The following is a 23363-nucleotide window of genomic DNA, read 5'->3' as shown; positions in this document are numbered from 1 at the left end:
CATATGCCTGTAGATCCTTATCAGACCAATGTGCAATCAAATGTAACCAGTCTTCTTTATTTACAAATATTTAAAATCAAAATTAAAATAAAACATATATTTAATAAACTATTGATTTACTGTATGTCAAAATATCCTGAACTCTTCTCACACAATCTTCTCTATTTAAAAAAAAAAAAAATATATATATATATATATTTATAAATACAAATAAAAGAAAAGAAATACAAATAACATTGAAAAGGACTCCAGGGGTCAACCCGTTTAGTTTCCAGTTAAATGAAGAAAACTTAAGATGAACAATAATTAAATACGACAATATCCATCAGTCAATCAGCTGGAAAAAAGTGTATTCTGAAAACAGAGCTCCGTCCTCTTTAGTAGCACTTCAACAACTTAGCGGCAACTTTGGGAAGGTGGCAGTTTATATACCATCTCACAATCTCACTCAGTTTGGAGTTGCCAATGATTGGAAGAGATATACAGTGGTGTGAAAAACTATTTGCCCCCTTCCTGATTTCTTATTCTTTTGCATGTTTGTCACACAAAATGTTTCTGATCATCAAACACATTTAACCATTAGTCAAATATAACACAAGTAAACACAAAATGCAGTTTTTAAATGATGGTTTTTATTATTTAGGGAGAAAAAAAATCCAAACCTACATGGTCCTGTGTGAAAAAGTAATTGCCCCCTTGTTAAAAAATAACCTAACTGTGGTGTATCACACCTCAGTTCAATTTCCGTAGCCACCCCCAGGCCTGATTACTGCCACACCTGTTTCAATCAAGAAATCACTTAAATAGGAGCTGCCTGACACAGAGAAGTAGACCAAAAGCACCTCAAAAGCTAGACATCATGCCAAGATCCAAAGAAATTCAGGAACAAATGAGAACAGAAGTAATTGAGATCTATCAGTCTGGTAAAGGTTATAAAGCCATTTCTAAAGCTTTGGGACTCCAGCGAACCACAGTGAGAGCCATTATCCACAAATGGCAAAAACATGGAACAGTGGTGAACCTTCCCAGGAGTGGCCGGCCGACCAAAATTACCCCAAGAGCGCAGAGACGACTCATCCGAGAGGTCACAAAAGACCCCAGGACAACGTCTAAAGAACTGCAGGCCTCACTTGCCTCAATTAAGGTCAGTGTTCACGACTCCACCATAAGAAAGAGACTGGGCAAAAACGGCCTGCATGGCAGATTTCCAAGACGCAAACCACTGTTAAGCAAAAAGAACATTAGGGCTCGTCTCAATTTTGCTAAGAAACATCTCAATGATTGCCAAGACTTTTGGGAAAATACCTTGTGGACTGATGAGTCAAAAGTTGAACTTTTTGGAAGGCAAATGTCCCGTTACATCTGGCGTAAAAGGAACACAGCATTTCAGAAAAAGAACATCATACCAACAGTAAAATATGGTGGTGGTAGTGTGATGGTCTGGGGTTGTTTTGCTGCTTCAGGACCTGGAAGGCTTGCTGTGATAGATGGAACCATGAATTCTACTGTCTACCAAAAAATCCTGAAGGAGAATGTCCGGCCATCTGTTCGTCAACTCAAGCTGAAGCGATCTTGGGTGCTGCAACAGGACAATGACCCAAAACACACCAGCAAATCCACCTCTGAATGGCTGAAGAAAAACAAAATGAAGACTTTGGAGTGGCCTAGTCAAAGTCCTGACCTGAATCCAATTGAGATGCTATGGCATGACCTTAAAAAGGCAGTTCATGCTAGAAAACCCTCAAATAAAGCTGAATTACAACAATTTTGCAAAGATGAGTGGGCCAAAATTCCTCCAGAGTGCTGTAAAAGACTCATTGCAAGTTATTGCAAACGCTTGATTGCAGTTATTGCTGCTAAGGGTGGCCCAACTAGTTATTAGGTTCAGGGGGCAATTACTTTTTCACGCAGGGCCATGTAGGTTTGGATTTTTTTTTCTCCCTAAATAATAAAAACCTCCATTTACAAACTGCATTTTGTGTTTACTTGTGTTATATTTGACTAATGGTTAAATGTGTTTGATGATCAGAAACATTTTGTGTGACAAACATGCAAAAGAATAAGAAATCAGGAAGGGGGCAAATAGTTTTTCACACCACTGTAGCATAGCTATCTACAGAAATATCAAATTGTAAGTGTAAGAATTAGTAATAAATTAAAAAATAATGGTTATAATAGTAATTATTAGCTTAGGTAACAGAAAAATGAAGGTAAATACACCAACTTAGGTTTACCCAAAAAATTCAACAGAGACAAATCAAGATAGCTGGCTTGTTATATATTTTTTGTGTTTATTTATTTATTTACTTTGTTTGTGAATATCTATAATGAATTAAAGCCAGGTCATCAGATGTTCATAAAAAGAATAACAGAAGAGCAGATCTGTGAAAAACTTTAACTTTGTAATAGCTACACTCATTGAACAAATTATTAGGGACATCTCTACCCCTGCTTATCCATGCAATTATATAATCAGCCAATCACGTGGCAGTAGCGCAACGCAACACATACAGTACAATCATGGAGATACGGGTCAGGAGCTTTTATTAATGTTCACATCAAACAACAGAATGGGAAAAAATGTGATCAATCACAAAAAAGGAAGCAAATTTAAAAAGAAAGAAAATGTATTTCTTGGCAGTCGCAGTCACGCTCAGGCATTATGCAGATGTATTGCTGTTGGTATAAAGGAGCCCCAGTAGCATTTCTTGACATACTTCTGCTGAATAATTTGTTGTCTGGAAGTCCTCACTGTTAGTGTGTCATAGAGAGAGGATGCGCAGCACTGTTTATAATGACACTCAGTTTTGTTTTATTTCTCTCCTTCGCTAGTACCTCCGGGGGCCAAGAGTGCATCCTGCAGCTGAGCTTGCCCTTTTAATTATGTTTTTGATTCAGTGGGCCCATCTTTAAGAGATGTTACCAGACTAGCACACCACAGTGTAGAAAATTGCACTGGCTATCCCAGAGTTATAGAAGTTGTGAAAGATGTCACTTTCCCACATTAAAGGAAAGTAGTCTCCTAAGGAAAACAAGCCTGCTCTACCCTTTTTTATATAGTTCCTCTGTGTTACGAGACCAGTCCAACCTGTCATTAATGTGGACCCCCAAGTACTTGTAGGAATGGACCACCTCAACATCCACTCCCTGAATAGTAACCAGACATAGAGGCTCTTTGGTACGGCGAAAGTCAATAACCACTGTTTTGATTTTGCTGATGTTAAGATGCAGACAATTCTTTTTGCACCAGGAAAACAACGTTCTCCACGTAACTCTTATACTCTGTCTCACCCTCCTTATTGATACACCCCATAAGTGCAGAATCATCTGAGAATTTGTGCATGTGATATGACCTTTTGCTATATTTGTAGCCGGAGGTGTACAGAGTAAAGAGAAAAGGTGACAGGAATGTTTCCTGTGGAGCTTCAGTGCTGCTGACATCCATATTAGAAACACAGTCCTTCAGTTGCACAAACTGCAGCCTGCATAGTCCAATATCCAGGGTACCACAGGCTCATCCATTTGCATATCTCTGAGTTTACCCCTTAACAGGGACGACTGGATAGTATTGAAGACACTGGAGAAATCAATAAACATAATCCTCACAGTGCTGAAAGCTTTGTCCAGGTGAGAGTAAGCTTTGTGGAAGAAATAGATAATTGCATTCTCCTTTCCAATCTTTGTCTGATAGGCAATCTGCAGTGACTCCATGTGGCCTTCCACACGAAGACCCACATAGTTGAAGACCAGCTTCTCAAAAGTCTTCATGATGTGAGACTTAAGTTCCACTGGTCTGTAGTCATTAGGTGAAGAGGCGCCTGCCTTCTTTTGAACAGGAACATAACAGGATGTTTTCCACAGTGGACATCTATTAAAAAATTGGTTCACGTCGTTAGGTTATTCCACATCCCCTTCTAGCACCTGAACCCTGGATTGCTTCAGTCCAGTAATTATACCCAGTCCATTCCAGACATGTTATTCTGAGTGAATTTGTTTTCTATTTTAGCTTTGTACAGTAAGCTTCTTTTCCTTCACTCAGCTTTTTCTTTAGCACACACTATATGTCATTCAGAACCTCTTTGTCACCAAATTTGAATGCTCTAATTTTCTCATTCAGGAGACTTTGTAGTTCCTTAGTAATCCAGGGCTCATTGCTAAAAAGGAACACATTGTCTTTGTAAATACCACTATGTCGACACAGAAGTTAATATAGTCTGTGATTCAGTAACAGAGTCCCTCAATATTGTCCCCATTTGACTCACACATCATTCCCTGTAATTCGGAGCCATTTCAGCCGCCAGGCTCAATTTCCTCACTATTCTGGTGGTAACAAGATGAATCAGGTTGTGGTCAGATTTGCCTGAGTTAGCCAGTAGTTTACACTTAAAGGGATCTTTAACATTCGAATCTAGAAAGTCCAACTTATTTTAGGTTTTTTATGTAAGTGGAACTGGTCACATGGTCAACAGTAGAATTCCTGAAGCCTACAAAAAAGTCAAGTCAAGTCAAGTCAAGTCAAGTCAAGTCAACTTTATTTATAAAACACTTTACATACAACAGCCGCTGACCAAAGTGCTGAACATAGGCTAAAATAAATTTTAAACAAAAACAAAATAATAAATAAGTAAAATAAAATACAATAAATGAAACTAATTAAAATATAGTAAATACAACTAAACAGAGTTAAAACAGAGTAAAATCAACTGCTCACACAGGATCAAACGCCAAACCAAAGAGGTAAGTCTTAAGAGCAGACTTAAAAATGGGCAGTGAGGAGGCCTGTCTAATGTGGATCGGCAGTGAATTCCAGAGCCTTGGAGCCACAACGGAAAAAGCCCTATCCCCCCTGAGCTTTCGCTGAGTCCTAGGCACATCCAGAAGCAGCTGACCAGCTGATCTGAGTGAGCGGGAAGGAGAGTGCATATGCAGCAGCTCAGCGAGGTAGGGTGGAGCAAGCCCATTTAAGGACTTAAAAACAAATAAAAGAATCTTAAAATGAACTCTAAACTGAATAGGCAGCCAGTGCAGTGAGGATAACACAGGTGTAATGTGCTCATTTTTTCGCGTGCCAGTTAAAAGGCGTGCAGCAGCATTTTGCACCAGCTGGAGCCGAGACAGGGTGGACTGGCTAACACCAACATACAACGAATTACAATAGTCCAGCCGGGTTGTAATGAAGGTGTGGATTACTGTTGTAAATTGATCTTTGGAAAGAATGTCTTTTATCTTCGCCAAGCGTCTTAGCTGAAAAAAACAAGATTTCACCACCGCGCTGATCTGACTGTCCAGTCTAAAATCCTCATCTATCCTAAAACCCAAATTTGTAATAACAGGTGTACCATATTGTGCAAGGGGACCCAAATCCACAGGAGCAGAAGTAGAAATAGACCCACTGGTGCCCCCAGGACCAAAAACTATAAATGCTGTCTTATTTTCATTAAAATTTGAGAAGTTTACTGCCATCCAAGCTTTCACCTCTTCTAGGCACATAACCAAAGTTTGTATGGAGTAAGCATCCTTGCGTTTGAGGGGTACATAAACCTGAGTATCGTCTGCAATCACAATGGAAAGCAATTTTATGCTTTCTAAGAATAGAGCCAAGAGGCAGGAGATACAAAGAAAATAGCAGAGGACCAAGTATGGAGCCTTGCGGAACCCCACATGATAGTGAAGCAGAGGAGGATCTAAATTCATCTAGCCTCACTGAAAAAGTTCTTTGAGTCAAGTACGATTTAAACCACGCCAAGGCAGTACCACGAATGCCCACACAATGCTCCAGACAAGATAATAAAATACTATGATCTATAGTATCAAAAGCAGCTGTTAAATCGAGCAGAACTAAAATCACATAATCCCCTGAGTCTGTTGCCAAAAGGATGTCATTACAAACCTTCAGTAATGCGGTTTCAGTACTGTGAAGCGGCTTAAAACCAGATTGAAACACTTCGAGCACATCACTTTCATCTAAAAAGGCTTTCAATTGAATATACACACTTCTCTCCAAAATTTTGGACAGAAATGGAAGCTTTGAAATCGGTCTAAAATTGGATAGCACAGTGGGATCTAGGCTTGGTTTTTTGATCAATGGTTGCACTATGGCATGTTTAAACAAATTAGGAACTATGCCTGAGGAAAGGCTGCTATTGATAATAGCAAGAACAGATTGCCCTAAAACAGAAATAATCTCTTTAAAAAGAGAAGGTGGGACAACATCAAAAGGAGAACCTGAGGGCTTCGATTGACCAACAATCTCATGTAAACAAGATAGAGTCACCGGCTCAAACTGATAAAAAACAGCAGAGCAGGGGAGAACAGCTAAGGGGTCATAAACAGTGAGAGGTATATGAGCCCTAACATTATTCACCTTATCCACAAAGAAGTGCAAAAATTTCTCACATGTCTCAAAAGAAGGTTCCATACAGGCATTCTGTGGAGCATTTAAAACCCTAGCTACAATTTCAAATAACACACGAGGTTTGTGATAGTTTGACAGAATAATATTTGACATGTACGCTCTTTTGGCATCTTTCACAATAAACTGATAATGACGCCAGCAGTCTTTCAATACTTGAAACGATACATGCAAATTGTCCTTTCTCCACTTGCGCTCAGCTTTCCGGCACTTGCGTCTGATAGCGCGAGTTGTGTCATTCAGCCAGGGCTCAGATTTCATTTTAGGCTGCCTGGTTTTTAATGGAGCCACAGCATCTAAAACAGTTTGGCAGGTGGAATAAAACCAGGAACAGAGCTCCTCCGTATCGGAGGACGCAGATTCAGGAAGATCACATTGACTAAACAAAGCAGAAAAATGTACAGCAGTGGATGGATTAATGACCCGACAGCGCCGCACAGAAGCACGGGGTTTATCAGCTTTACAGGGCAAGGTGATGTCAAATATTACAGGCTTATGATCTGAAAACACTGCGTCCAAAATTGTCAAATTCGCCACAGAAAAGCTGAGCGATAGGACAAGATCCACCGTGTGCCCAAGTTCATGTGTTGGTCCAGACACCCACTGCATAAAACTAAAAGAGTCAATTAGACTTAGAAAGTCCTTCACCATCGGTTTATCAGGACAGCATACATGTATATTAAAATCTCCAAGAATAAGGACTCGATCATATTTAGGCACAATTTCAGCCAGTAAATCGGAGAAGTCATTGAGAAAGTCCTTATTATATTTAGGAGGCCGATAAATCACCGCAAACAACACTGGGAGCGAGCAACCTAGCACAAATAAGCTCAGTTCAAAGCTAGAAGGAAGAAATGATAAAGAAAGCTGCTTACATCTATATTTATTAAGAAAAACAGTTGCAATTCCTCCTCCTCTGCCTGATGTCCGAGGAGAATTAAAGTAAGCACAGTCTGAAGGTAGAAGCTCTGAGACAACGCTGGATTCACCAACATTCAACCAAGTCTCCGTCACACAGAGAAAATCCAGTCCATTGGAGATGAAGAAATCCTTAAGAATAAAAGTTTTGTTTGACAGGGATCTAGCGTTAACCGGACCAATCCTGGCAGGAGCCAGTGTCATCGGAGTGCCTGCATTTCGAGGAGCCCGGCGGAGAGGCCGCAGATTTCCCAAAACCGCTCCGCGTTGTCGGGGGTGAGGATAGTAGGAACAGTGGGGCTGCAACAGCTGGAAGAACTCCTCCGACCTGGCCACAGGTACCAACCAGGTGTAGGCAGGATCCCATAAGTGTCGGGGAGAAACGAGGCGACGAGCCCATCCGAATCCAATCAGAGACCTAGCAGAGAAGGCTTTCAGCCTCACCAGCCTACCGCTGCATTTACCTCAGCGACGACGGCACCTCCTCCGGTAAGGCGGAACCGGAGCACGACGGAGAAAATCGGGAATCTCCGACAAAGGCGGTGGCAAAGATTCCTGGGCACCAACATAAAGCTTTTTCTCACCAAAACTTCGCAGTTCAAAAAGAGTTTGACGATCATACACCAGAAGAGCATCAACATCTAGAGCAGCAAAAGTCAAAAACAACTCAAACATAACCAGAACTGGCAGAGCAAAACGGCACGCCACACACACAGGCGCCATCTTGCCAGACCCGTTATTATCCCGGGCCACCTTAAATACCTTCGCACCTCTCCATTAGCATGTTTCGTTTTGCAAATGTGTCGATCAGCACAAGCAGCCTGCTATCTCATCCCCCCGCCAGTGCTGCTCAAGTCAGTCAAAAACTTCTTCCAACTCAAATCTGTTTATCTGGGTGTGAGGTGCCTGGAGTTGTATAGGGTAAATAATATATCATCATTTGGAACACATGCATTTTATGTGTGTCTACAACGACCTGTGTAAATGTAGGATGACAGGAAATGCGAGGCAAGAACTGTTGAACACATAGCTAAAACAGAAACTTTTTCATGGTTTAGTACTAACGCCAAAATTTTGACATGAAGTATATAATGTGTGAAGACTGAAGTCCAAATAACAAATAAGAACTTTCACAAAAGGTACAAGTATTACAAAACAAGTGCGCTTTTATTCAAGAATATAACCGATGAAAAAAAAAATAGGGTTAGGATACGATGCTGACACAACTGACACAACTGCTTGGCTGGTGCAACGGTAAGAACTCCTGATTCATAATCAAGATGTTGCTGGTTCAAGTCCGGGCTCTTCCTAGATTTACCCTTTTGTGTAGTGAGCTGCTCTTATTGTTGCTATTATAGAAAAAAAACATAAATAATAACAATAATAATTCATTACATTTATATAGCGCTTTTCTCAGTACTCAAAGCGCTATCCACACAGGGAGGAACCGGGAAGCGAACCCACAATCTTCCACAGTCTCCTTACTGCAAAGCAGCAGCACTACCACCTGTGAGGACAGCATACATTTGATTTGTGTCTCTAACAGCCGGTGTAAATTTATGACACTTGTAAAGGTTAGCGTTTTTTTTTTTATTCAGTTTTACTCTCTCAGTCATGTTCACGCTCCCCCCAATATGACACTGCTGTTTTCAAATAAAGACATGCTATAACAGAGGAGAACTCAGATGAGGGTTCTACATCAGAGAAAGAGAACAGAAGCCCTCCCCACAAGAAACGTCCACTCACACATAAGAACAGCGCAGCTGCACTAGGCGTAAAGGCGAAAAATGGCACCGTTTGGAAACAGCAACATGGTTGGGCATCATCCTGCCAGTGAATCTGCCACATGCATGTCCTTCAATGAAACAGCAGGGCTTACAGAGCTCGGCAGGGTATCATGCAAAGTTCCATTTGTGATTATGTTTCTTGATGGTCTTTATGTAAAAAAACATTTAGATGTTACTTATATAAATGCCACATTGAATGTTGTTTTCCTATATTTATTTACTTATCTTCCTACAGCGTAAAGTCACAAGTAGACTGCAGAGCTTCCTGTGTTTGATTGACATAGGCATGCTGGCAAAGTACGTGTTCAATGCCACTCCTTATTTAGGAAAAGCTGAGTTACAAAAAGTGTGAGAGCAGCTTTCACCCTCAACTATGGACACTTCAGTATGCAAGCAACTCTCCACGCTAGTTTTTACATCGGCAGTGTCATGCTGATGGTATATGTGCCCAAAAAAAGAAGTCTGACTGCATTCTCGGTACCATTGCTCGTGTACTGAAGTGTCAACATGGCACTGCCAGATCTAAACACCAGCATGGAGAGTTGCTTGTGTAATGAAGTGTCTATAGCTGCAGGTGGAAGCTGCCATCACACTTTTCATAGGGGGCATGGGATAGCAGGCTGCTGGCTTCTTGTGCTGATCAACACATTTGCAAAACAAAAGATGCTAATAGAGATGTGCGAAGGAATTTAAGTTGGCCCAGGATTATGGGTTTTTTTTGTAGGCTTCAGGGATTCTAGTGCTAAAGTCACCATATATTATAACTGCAGGGTTGGAGTGTGTCATCATTAAAGTGTTGGTGACAGAATGAATCATTTCTAATACTAAATTCTGTGGGGGACAGCCCGGACATAGACAGGTAGACATGATTTTAAAACACCACACACGTTTATTTACAACTATTTACACAGGCGAACCACACACAACCCAGTGCCACAGCACCAATCACCCCAAAGTCCTGGCCTTTCACAATGCCTGTACTCTTCTGACCGCCTCCACTACTCTCCTCTGACTTCCGTCCTTCTTCCACCCAACTCCAGCCAACGAATGGAGGGAGGCGGCCCCTTTTATCCCCACTCGGACGTGCTCCAAGTGCCTCTTCATTAGCTTCTGCTGGCACTCCCAAGTGTGGCGGAAGTACCGGCTGCACACCCGGAAGCACTCCGGGTGTCCCTGGTCTTCTTCCCCCCAGCACTTCCGGGTGTGGCAGAAGTGCTGAGGGCCAGGGCTCCTCAGGCACTTGGGCGTCCCCTGACGGTGACCACGGGCCCCTATAGGGTTGAGCTTCTAAGCTCTGTTTCTGTGGTCCCCAAAGCCACCAGGGCAGTAACCCCCTCGTGGTCTTTAGGAGGTGTAATCCCTCCTCCGGTCCTTCCGGGCATCCCGGCTGGGTGCCACCCCCAGCCACTTGCCACAGTCCCCATTTGCTGAGGGGGTTAATATAAACATTAATAAGGATGATATAATTTATCTCTCTGGGCAAATGACATGGATGAATTCTGACAGCCAGAATTTCAATGTCTGAATTGCAAACTTTAGATTTAACTATAATATGTTCCCTTTTACTCCATTTCTCATCCAAAAAGATGGCCAGTCCACCTCCTGTCTTTTTTCTACACTGCACTGCGTCTCTGTCTGCTCAAATAAGATGAAATCCATTCAGGACTTAAAACAGTGTCCGGTATGTCAGGTTTAAGACAGCTCTCCATAAAGCACAAAATGCCAGAGTGCTTGTATGCTCCATGGCCCTCTATAAGTACAGACAGTTTATCATTCTTATTTGACAGTGACCAAACATTGTCCATTACAATAGATGGTAGACTAGTTCTAAAACCTTTTCACCTTGTTTTTACTTAATTGACAAAACAAAATTTGTCAATGATCCTATTGTAATTTTTCTGCCTACTATAGTAGAATCATCCTGTTTTGATGAAAAAGTTCAAAGTCAAAAGATTTACACCCTGATGAAGGATTTACCAAAGAACTTGACACCTACTAGTGACTCAAGGGTTCTGGAATAAAATTCAGAACAAACAGAAGCTCATTTATTCCCACTGCGATCAGATTAATGTGACACAGTTACAGGAATAATTTTTCACCTGAAAGATCAACTACACTGCCATGTTCTTAAAGACTATGCTTCATTTATCAACTCTATCCATTTATAACTAACATTTTATGAACTTTAACAGAATTTCTTAAAATACAGAGTATCTGACTGTAAGAGTCAATCCTAATAAATTAATGTAAAGTTTTTTAACTAGAATTAAATATTACTTTAAATGGCTACATAGATAAGGTTTTGTTTTTTCTCCTTCAAGCTAGCATATTAAGGTACGAAAGCTCTGAACCGCACAGTGAAAAACATTATGGGATAGCTCTTATCTCTTACATACGCGAAAATATCTTGTTTTCACGTACATACGAGATGTTTGCACATTCATATGAGATACTTTCATGTACGTACGAGATAAAGTTAGATTAAGAAAATTACAAAAGTACTCTTTGGGGCCATCTAATTATGCCTTTACCAAGGTTCAGTTTATTTTTTAAGGAGTGTAGGCTGGTTGGAGATGGGTCTAACTGCAGTCTGCAATACCTGTGACGTACGACAGGTAATGTCCACAACGTTAGTCTCGAAATGCCTATTGCATGCCCCATTACACTATGGTTGAGATTAGGGTTATAGGAGGGTTATCTGACTCAAAGGGTTTGGGTACGTGCTTTACGTTTACAGTTATCCGTCTGCCCCTGAGGGGATATGATGTATTTTTGTTTTCTTCCAGGGAAGCAATTTGGATGCATACAACTTACTATCTCTTGCCCACCATTTATTTATCTCATGCACACCGCTTACCTTAGCCTGTGCACCAAGAACTTTAAGGTTGCACCAGCTAATATCGCATGGGAGCCACATACATTCAGATGAACACCAAATACCATCGCATGTTACCTGCAAACCTGGCAAACTAGGTCTTCCGTTGCACTGTGCAAAACAAACTGTGATATTTAAAATGATAATTCTAATAAAAATAATTCTTTACATTTATATAGCGCTTTTCTCACTACTCAAAGCGCTCTAAGGGCACAGCAGAGAGCTAAATTGTGTTGCGGCCGTTTTTATTATCATGTTTTTGTCAAGATGGATCTCTAATTAAATTGCACTTGCTTAGCCCAAACGTAGGTACACTTGGTATATTAATTGGCTAACTTTACCATGTTATCGTGTTTATGGTAATGGGAAAAAGAAAAGACACCTTCTTTCAGTTTTATTACATATCAGCGGCAAGGATGGTTATTCAACCATTGAGTGCCCCTTAAACATCAGGGTCCGACTTGTGCTCATATGGGAATGTGCAAACTTTGCTAGAAAAAAAGGACTTGTATCTGCATTTGGCTGTCAAGTTTGAACAGCAGATTGAAACAGCAGTCACTCTTGTCATAGAACTGTAACATGAAAGTGAGCCAAAGTGATTTAACAAGTTAGAGTGTGACTTCAATATTACAATAAGTCTAGTGCTATTTATATAAAGAGAGATGTATGCTGAATTTGACTATTCTATCCATGTTGGTCTAGACAAACTTCAACTGCATTTAACAAAAAATATATCTCTTTGTCAAAGAACTTTGAAAATTCAAGAGATCCAAATCGATTTAACTCTTTAGACCGCATATGATATATCACAGTCAACTGAAAGAAGGTGTCTTCTTTGCATCACCAATAACAGGGCAAGTTAGTCAATGAATTTCTCAAGTGTACCTACATCTGGGCTAAGCAAGTATCAACTTCAGTTTAACTTAGAGATCCATCTTGTCAAAAACGTGACAATAATAATGGCCATAACACGATTTAGCTCTCTGCTGTGCCCTTTAAATATCGCAGTTTGTTTTGCACAGCGCAACAGATGACCTAGTGTGCCAGTGGATTTGACTAGAATATTCAAGTTTGGCTTTTTAACAAGAGAACATTTCTTGTCTGAACATGATGGGAATTAAAGTGGTCCGATTTGGATTTAACTCTTTAGATGCACGTTAAATCCCACAGTTCATTGGTGTAGATAAGCGATCAAGTGTGCCAGGTTTAACAGAGAATTAAATTAGTGAACTCACATTGGACTTGGTAAACTTCACATGCAATCAATGTGAAATATGAATTCCTTTCCTAACTTGTATGAATAAGAAACTGCGGGCTAGTAGGTAGATGGCTAACTAATGTCATTTTCTTTTACTATAAATATGTGCAGTGGTTACCGCTGCTGCTTTGCCAATCCAATGATCTGGTCTTGAATTCCCAGCCTACTTTTATAAACTTGGCATTATACATTTCTGTGGAATATAACAGTGTGAGGAAAACATCAAACTGTTTAGTGACATGTCCTATTTCCAGAAAATGATGTACAGTAGCACACAATTGGTATTTGGTGCTCATCTGAATGTATGCGGCGCACACGCAGTATTAGCTGGTGTGACCTTAAACTACCTGTTGCACAAGCTATGGTAAGTGGTGGGCATGAGAGAGTAAGAAATCAGCCCCAGACACACACACAGGCACTGAGATACAAGTGCAAAACACCTTTTTATTTTCTTCCTTATTAGCCCACAGTGTTCATTTCACCAGTATTGCTCAGGTGCATTCTGATCTTTTTCCGGGAGCACTCCAGAGTGTGTCGGAAGTGCTGTAAGGGTCTCCGGAAGTACTTCACATATTCCGGCTCCTCTTCCAGGTGTTGGAGAAGTGCTGCAGTCAGGGCCGGATTAAGAGCTTTGGGGGCCCGTAGCACATTTCAAATTTGGGGGCCCTTTTGGTCTGCATCATCTGAAGTTTAGATTCTGAACAGTTCAAACCGGACTGAATAATTATTTTACTCTCGATTATAATAAGAATCTTATAATATTTATGTGAATTTTATGTGTTGGGCCCCTAAAGTTTTGTTGTGTAAGAAATTTACAGTTTAAAAACGTAAAGATAATATTTTTAAAGACCAGTTTTTCAATGCTACACTTTTTCATTAAATATTGGGTCCACCATTTGGGGGCCCCCGAAATTACGGGGCCCGTAGCATATGCTACATGTGCCTATTGGGTAATCCGGCACTGGCTGCAGTCCATGGTTCCGGGACTGTCCAGGCTCCACCTGGTAGTGACCACGGACCCCAATAGGGTTGAGCTTCCAAGTTCAATCCAGGGAGACTGCTCTCTCGTGTTCCGGGGAAGGTATTGTTGTGGATATGCCCCCAGTCCTTCCACTAGAAGGGCATTCTGACTGGGCAAGGCCTCTGTCACAGCACCAAATTGTTTCACAGGAAGAAAAGAACTGCACCATATCTCCTTAGGGTCTCCATACAAGTGTGTAGATGGATAACTGTAAATATAAAGCACATACCAAAACCCTTTGAGTCAGATAACCCTCCCACAATCCTAATCTTAACCATAGTGTAACGGAGCATGCGATGGGCATTTCATGACTGACGTTATGGGCATTAACTGATGTACGTCATAGGTATTGCAGGCTGCAGTTAGACCCATCTTTCCAACCATGTACATAAAAGTATCCTGTACGTACAGTATGTGAAAACATGTCGTATGTATGTGAAAGTATCCCACAAGATACGCACAAGATTTTTTCATGTACAGTACATACAAGATAAGGGCTATCCCATAATTTTTTGCACTGTGCGATTCAGAGCTTCCGTATTAGGCCATGTCATATTACACAACTTTTTTCCAGTGATTTTTCAGTCATAGCCTTCATTCATATAATCTTAGGGAATTGGTTACATAATGTGACAAATCCTCTGAATCAGTCCAACAAGGTTTTTAGTTGTAGGGGTGGTCTCTGTGTGCATGAGAGCTGATGACCAACGAACGCTTACCAGAAAGTGCAATTCATATAATAATAATAATATGCAGCACAGAGGAATAAGGAGCAGAGGAGCTTTAGACCTCACAAACAGAAAAGAGGCTGGTCTATCTGATGTCTCATACTGTATATACCACAAAAGTAAGGAAAAAGGATAATAAAAAAAAAGATTGTAGTTGAACTTGCCATACCTGTTCACTGTTTGTACAGCATGGGCTCCATCAGGCAGCACGTTATTGACTGTCAGAAAAAGGGGGGTAGGCACAACATTTGATAACATTTGATAAATGAGACATGGCCAACGATTTTTATTCACTTACACTGACATGGTCCAATGACAAGATAAGCAAATGCAGTCAGCATATATGACATACCTAAATATAATATAACTAAAAATGTATGTTTTCATATAATGTATGTGTTGCAGATCTAGAAACCATTATAGTAACTTAAAGAAACATAACAAAGATGTGTAAACCTTAAACAGAAACATAAGCAAGAAGTTATTTTTTGTGCGCATGATCTGTTAATTTTTGTAGAATTGTTTTTGCTTTAATTTCACTTAAACTTTTTAAAATGAAGATTAGATTAGATTAAATTAGATAAACTTTATGAATCCCATGGGGAAATTCAAAAAAGTGAGAGTGTAGAGTGAATGCAAAAGACTCCGGGATGTGAACCTGGGGCTGTTCTAGCACTAGGCGGCAGCAATCGCTCTGTGCCACCAGGCCACACACTCATTACTAATGCAATGATCCTTGGACTCTGGAAGGTTTAGTGCTGTATGCATCATACTCAATGCTTGAACCTTTCCAGTAGTTGTAGAATTTTGGAAACTTTGGAAAAATGCAGCTACACTGGTTCTAAGTAAGAATGTGTTTGTTTGCTTAATACTGTTTTATGTTGACCACTGGATTAGGTTGAAATTCCAGTTGGGAATAATAAACAAACATCTGTGGTGCTAATGAAATTTGCCATTCAGGTGCTCAGTATTGACAGTGTCTGTGTGGTGTAGATACTCCTAGACGAAGGGTGCTGTGGACATGATGCTTGAAGCTCACCATTTTATACAAATTATTTTAGGTAAATACTGTTTATCCATCCATCCATCCATTTTCCAACCCGCTGAATCCTAACTACAGGGTCACGGGAGTCTGCTGGAGCCAATCCCAGCCAACACAGGGCACAAGGCAGGAACCAATCCTGGGCAGGGTGCCAACCCACCGCAGGACAATACTGTTTATTGTGCATATGAATATGAAAGCCCTTTTAACACAGGTCTAGATTTTCTCTTTTAACATTTTGTCACCTTTTTGGTGCTTGTCAAACTACACAGTTACTGATACTCTTTTGTCGCTAAAACCATTACGTTTTATATTTAATTGATGGATTGCCTTTGAGCTTCAACTCAGATTTGTTGGCCAGGTGGAAATGGAATGTAATATAGCCCTGTATTTGACCCTGAGCCAAGAATTATCTTATAGCAAAGCTTTCAAAGCTGTTTTATTGCAGCCATATCTGCTTAAGTATAATATTTGCATTTGTATCCTGCAATACAGGCACGAATTTGATAAGTCGCATAGGCCTCCCCTTTAAGGTTTTCTTTGTTCATGTGTTTGCAGCTTCACTTCACTGTAAATTGCACACTCCAGCATACTACATAACTACAGCACTACATAAGAGTAATTATGATCATCATTTAAGAGATCACAGCCTAATATCCTGTATCAGTCTGGTGTCTACCCACACATTTTAAAGCTTAATGACTGCCTTTCTTGGTGTCATTTCAAATTACAAACTGCATGTGGTTCTCTTGAGCTTAAGAATTGCAGCCTCCCTTGCTTTCATTTAACTTTTATGGCAGTAGAAATGGAGGATGGTGGGACTGACTTTCTAGGGGTTACACTGTAGCGAGGGCACAACCCGGCAATGCAGGGTAGGAGTTCTCAGGGAAAGGGAGGAACCCACTAGCAGAAGCTATGGAGAGTGCATGTGTGCTGGATTCTCTAGAAGGGCTGTGGAAAAGAGATGCAGACTGTATAGAAGAATGTCACAGTCGTCCAGGACGCAGGGTACCTGGAGAACCAGCATTTTCCTAAGACGGTTGACCACCAGTTCAGTTAAAATGAGAGAGAAAATAAGACCAGGGAGGAATGGCAAGAGGTTACAAGACCTTCTGGCCACCAAGTGGTAGCATGGGGTAGGCTGCTCAGTCGAGGTCAAACATGATAAGAACCAAGAAGAGACTTGTATTTTTTCGCCAGACTGCTAAGGTACAGAATCAGAAAGTATCAACTAGCTACACTGTATGCATGTAGCTACTAGAGCCTTGGCCCTACATACCTCAGAATTCATTATGCAACTGCCATCAGCATTTACATCATCAATGAAGAGAAGTGTGCCTGTATCTGTGGCAGCCATTCATGCTCAAGCCATAAAACCCCCACCACCATGTTTAACAGATGAGGTGGAATGTTATGGTCTTGAGCGGTTCCTTCTCAACTCCACACTTTGCTCTTGCCATCACTCTGATGCAGGTTCATCTTTGTCTCGTCTGTCCACAAGGCCTTTTTTTCAGAATTCTGCAGCCTCTTCTAAGTACTTTTTCACAAACTGTAATCTGGCCATCCTGTTTTTGGGGCTAACTAGTGGTTTGCACCTTGCAGTGTGGCCTCTGTATTTCTGTTTATACAGTCTTCTGTGAATAGTAGTCTCTTGACACATACACATTTGCCTTCCGAAGACTATTTCTAATCTGTTGGACAGGCATTTGGGGCTTTTTCTTTACCATAGTTAGGATTCTTCTGTCATCAGCAGTGGAGGTTTCCTTGTCCTACCAGTCCCTTTGTGATTACTGAGCTCACCTGTGCATTCTTTCTTCTTAATATTATTCCAGGTCATCCTAAGTTTTTACCAATGTCTCTAATGGTTTTATTCTTGTATTTCAGACTCATAATGGCTTCTTTGACTTTCATTGGCACAGTTCTTGACCTTATGTTGAACAATGATAACTACAGACTCCAAAGGTATCTTTTGCCTGCACTAACAAAGCAGTGGTACAACAATTGAGTAATCACAAACACCTGTGAAGCCAATTGTCCCAAACAGAGGGGTAAATCAGGGAAAAACGTGTCTTTGTCCCAAACGTTATGGAGGGCACTATATTTCAGCATTATCTCTTTAAAGCGGATTCTGCCATGAAACAGCTTTTCTTGTTCCAGTTGATTTATTGCCACAGTGTATTCTCTGTACTTTGTGTCAAGTCCTGTCTGTGTTTCTTGTAATGAATTTCATTACTGCATTATTGTCTCTTCTTGTAGTAGAGTTTTAAATAGGGGGCTGTGTACCCTACTAGTCCTTTGACAATTTTAACTCATTTTCTTGTGATTTTCTCCTCCTGTCTTTAACAATTAAACCAGTCAAAGAGGTGGAACATATGGCTTTCAAATTTTTTAAATTAGCTAAAGACACTAGCAGGCTATTAAAATTATGCAAATCATTTACCTCAGTCTTCCTATATGCTTGCTCTTCACATTAAAATTGTGTGCTGTCTATGATACCAGCTGCTGAATGTTCTCTTTAGTTTTATTAAGACTCATAAAAAGACTGAGTTGCTATCTACAGAAATAACACTTTAAAGAAATGCCAATTCCCATTAGTTGGAAACCAAGGCACAGAGTTAGCTGGTCACAGCGTGATCTCTTCACAGATATGAAGCTTTCCTTAAAAGAGTTATTCCAAAGATCATCTTATATTGCACTTCAGTGTGATCAAAAACCCACTGGAACATGAACTACTAGCATTTGCTCTCTTTCATTAACTGTGCTGATTAAAGATGTATCGCATTTTGAGTCAGGACTGGCAGTCTTGTAAGAGTAAACGTCACTTAAGCACTGGCCTTCATGGCCATGACTACTTTCAAGTGGTGGTCACTTTATATGACATTGGCTCACATTTTAGTTTTTTTGCAATCCAATTTTTATATTGTTAAAAAAAAACCTCCAGAAAATGAAAGTAGTCCACAACCAGGAAGATCCATCACAAGGAACCATGCAACTGGATTTAAACAGGACTCTGGACCAATGACTGAGGGGAGGAAACTTCCCGTTTGTGGACAGCTTTCATTTTCCATAGGTACTATTTAACAGTATTTTAGCAAAAAATACATAAAAGTAAATACACTCATAGACCACAGTAATATGTTAATTATTGCTTATTCTTCACCTCTGGATACACATTGCTGCTTGGATTTGCAGTAGCTGTTGAGATGTTGAGTATGAAATGTACATTGTGACATTGTTACCTTAACAAAGGTCTTCACTTTAAAGTCAAAGAAAATATGTGTAAGAACAACACCTGCCATGCATGTGAATTAAATGCTCTTCTTTTGGTTTTATGCAATGACCAGTAACGGCGCACTGCACGATAACACGCAGTGAATACACTTGAGTTGAGCATTCATAGTTTTCATACTCTTTCTCTGTATGTTTAGCATTCGTTTGCTCAGAGGTTGATGCGCTTGCTGCTTTCTGAGCAGCTCTTCTTTTCTCCACCCTAGCGACCCACTTCTTCTCTTCTTTTGTCAGCATCTTGTCGCGTTAATACTGATTAAGGCAGTGTTTGTGTGCAATTACTTAGTACGTTTCCTTTAATTTTTCACTTAAGCTGGTACTTAAGTCTTCAATCTGCCTCAAAAATGATTTAAGATATGAAGAGGTAGGGGAAGTGACGGGGAAGGAGGTAGAGATGAGAACAGCGCCCATACATATGTGCCGCACTGCTGGCTGCTGCCGAGAGTTGATTCTACAATAAAATAAAATAAAAATAAAAAGAGGAATAACCTTGAAGGTCAATCATCACCCGAAAGCGGATAGCAGACATCACATAGTATATGTGTACCAAATTTCAGGTCAATGGGTCAAACGGTTTGTGAGCTACAGGTGATTTAAAACCCTGGACAGACAAACGAACAGCCACGGTAGCGTATCATATATAAAGATTATAGCATTATTGTCAGCTTGGATTTTACTATGTACTCTGTTAATCAGTGCACAAGTACAGAATCCGTTTGCCCTTACCTAATTTTAATATTGACATTCTATACAGTCATTTCTAACACAATGCTCGTCTATATCACTTAACTTTCCTTCTTGCACATCCCTTGCTTGTCAAAACTATTTTATATCTCAAACCACTTACTTATATAAACATTGTTTAGCTAAACCAGCTTTGTAAAAATCAAAAGCCTCTTTCTAAAAGAACAAGCAGTGTTTGAGCAATCACCACTAAATGTTCAACTCCACTGATGTCCACAATGTTTTACATCCATATTTCTGTAAACATTACAGATATTATTGTGCCTTGCATTGCCATGAATATTATATTACAACACAACAGCAATAACATTCAGCTTATAAAGCATTCTACACCATACGGTGCATCAGAGAAGGGAAAAAAAATCTTGAAAATGCTATTAAAAAACAATTTAAAAAAACCTTTTAAAGATACTTTAAAGTACTTTAGCTAATGATTATTTAAGATAACAATATTCACAGTATGTGAATGCATTCTTTCAATCAGTCATAACCACTTTACATAACTTTATGATATGCAGTAAAAATCCTGGTTTTGAAGGAAACCTGCACCTTCTTTCTGTTTGTGATAAGCAGCGGTAAAGGGGAAAGCTCACCAAACTGTCGTTTGAGGCATCACGTGGCATGGCATGCTAGCATGTTGTAGCTCTTCAGGATATTTGTGTCAACTAGTAAAGGTTAAACGTTCATCCAACGATTCCCACCCCTATAGACTGACAGACGCTGTAGGACACTAGATCTAGTCCCAGGAGCAACAAACATAAGGCTGGATTAGTGATTTTCAGTCTGCTCCAATTGGGGTCAGCCACTGCTGCATTCATTGGCTAGATGTGAGTATTGACATTGGTTGTGCAACTAAACTGATAATTGAAAGGAAGCAAAACAATTTTCCTAATATTGGCTCTATGCCAAAAGCTGAAGCAAAGATTTCAATTTGGAAAATGTAGTCGATAATCGTTACTTCTGCCCCATGTGGATTATAATTACATGCACAGTCAGTTATTCCATTGATAAAGTAGTAAGGTTATATAAGTAAAACATAACCGTCTAATACATTTCTTTAACTGTAAGAACCTTTTTTTAGGTGCTTCCACAAAACTTGAAGATTTTAGCATTTCTGATGACATGATAATGATTGCTTTGTTCTAAATAAGCATCTGGTTTACTGATTTCTGCTTTCCGGTGACCATTTGCTAATACTGCTGGAGAAAGCTCAAAGTACCACATCCCAAGTGCTCTGGCATATCTTCGACAAAATGGATGACAGGACAGCAATTAGGAAATGTTTTAAAGTATACCCCTGAAGAGGGTACTTACAGACAACACAGCTGTTGACATACACAGCTCTAAGAGATGGTATTCAAAGAAGAACCACAATCACTGATTTAAAATGTTTTTTTATCATGCCAAATACTTATTTAAAGATACTGGCTTGAGAATGGGAGGCGATTTATTTGCATTTTTTAATTGTTTATTTGTTTCAATATTAACATATATACAAAGTGAGTGGTATGGTGGTACTGTGGTTAGAAGCTACAAGAGCCATGGGTGCTATTCCTACCATGGTCTTGTGAGGAAACGTCACCCAGTGTAGTAACTTAAAAGTACTTTGATCCCTTTTTGTTTGTTTGCATGCACCGTTCTTATAATGAAAGAAAAAAAAAACTTCTGTTACTTACCGGTTTAGTCCTCGGGTGCACAAATGGAGCGGTCATGTGCATAAGAGAAGGACGTGGTGCAGAGTGGCGGTAACGTAGGCACGCACGGCTCAATCGGCACAGAAAACCCATAGGCTAGCCACGTGACTAATATGCGCGAGGGATGTTAGACCCGAGTCAGGTGATAGTTGACCCGGGATAAAAGCCAGTCTTTATGCCAGAAATGGAGGAGTTCAGTTCAGACCAGGAGAAGGTCTATATGTGAGCTGCGGGGTGATGGGTGTATCGGCAGGGAATAGACAGGTATTCCGATTTGCCAGGACAAGTCAGCTTTAAATCCGAGTTTTTGGATGGAGGGGTGAAAGCAGGCTAAGATTTTATTTTAAACTGAAGAGCTTCTTAAAAAGGGGGTTGATCTTTGTTCTTTTTTTTTTCAACATTATTTTTTGGTGCGTGCCATGTGTTGAATGCAGTTTTTTCCCTCATCACTGCAACGTTTGTGTGCCTTTTATTTATAATTTCTTTATGGACTTTTTTTCTTCAATGAATACATCTTTTTAGTTGTTACAGCAGCCGTGTCTGCCTCCCTTATTGGCCCACTGACTGATGCTTCATGTCCCCAAGTTCCTGCTAAAGCCTATGATAGGGACTCTGGGTCATGGCAGGTCTGTATGGTGTTTTTTGGTACTTAAAGGTTCCTTCTGGTCTGTGTCTGAATTTCTTAAAAAATTTTTTTATCATTTTTTTTTTCTTGTCTTACTTACACATTAGTGATCAACCTTTGTCTTTGGCAAATAGTTGAACGTCTGTTTAAATTGTTTTGTTAAACATAGTTGACAAGTTTCTAGCTGACAATTTGGGCACCTTTGCAATTCTAGAATGGATATCAAAGCAGCCATTTGTCATAAGTGGGAGATTTTTGGTAGTATTATAGTGATGTGGTCAAAGTGAAGCCACTTGCATTTTAGCATTTTTTCAGGATACGTAGAAGGGTTCTGATCACTTCTACAAACATCTGATCAGAAATTTAAGACAATGGGTCACATAAAGGAGACAGCCTTTAACATGAGATTCCCCATATGCCTTAAAGATATTTTGATCCATGTATTTTCTACTAGAGGACAAGTGAGGATCAGTCTCTGTACTGGATATCTGCAGGCTGCCACATCTTATGTTTAGGAGAGTATAAGGGATGTGAGGAGCCACATTAACAGAATCCATTAAGCTCTTGCAGAACATCTTGAATGCTTTTGGGAGAAAAACTGTTCAAGGATGAGCTGCTGAAAGACCACACCGTACAGCCAATTTTACATTTTGATCTTGTTTGCAGGTGGCACAATGGTAGCACTTCTGCCTTGCAGTAAGGAGACCAGGGTATGAATCCTGGGTTCCCCCTGTGTGGAGTTTGCATGTTCTCCCTGTGTCTGCATGGTTTTCATCCAAATGCTCTGGTTTCCTCCCACCGTTCAAAGATGTCCAGGTTAGGTTAATTGGGGGCATTAAACTGGCCCTTGTGTGTGTGTGTGTAGGCGTGTATTTGTGTGGTCATCCTGTCATGAGCTGTCCAGGGTTTGTTCCTGCCTTGCACCCTGTGCTAGCTGGGATAGGCTCCAGCACACTCCCGTGACCCTGGTC

This window comes from Erpetoichthys calabaricus, chromosome 7 (assembly GCF_900747795.2).
Source record: "Erpetoichthys calabaricus chromosome 7, fErpCal1.3, whole genome shotgun sequence".
Classification (NCBI taxonomy): Eukaryota; Metazoa; Chordata; class Cladistia; order Polypteriformes; family Polypteridae; genus Erpetoichthys; species Erpetoichthys calabaricus.
The sequence above is the reverse complement of the archived record's forward strand: the minus strand, read 5'-3'. Positions refer to the sequence as shown.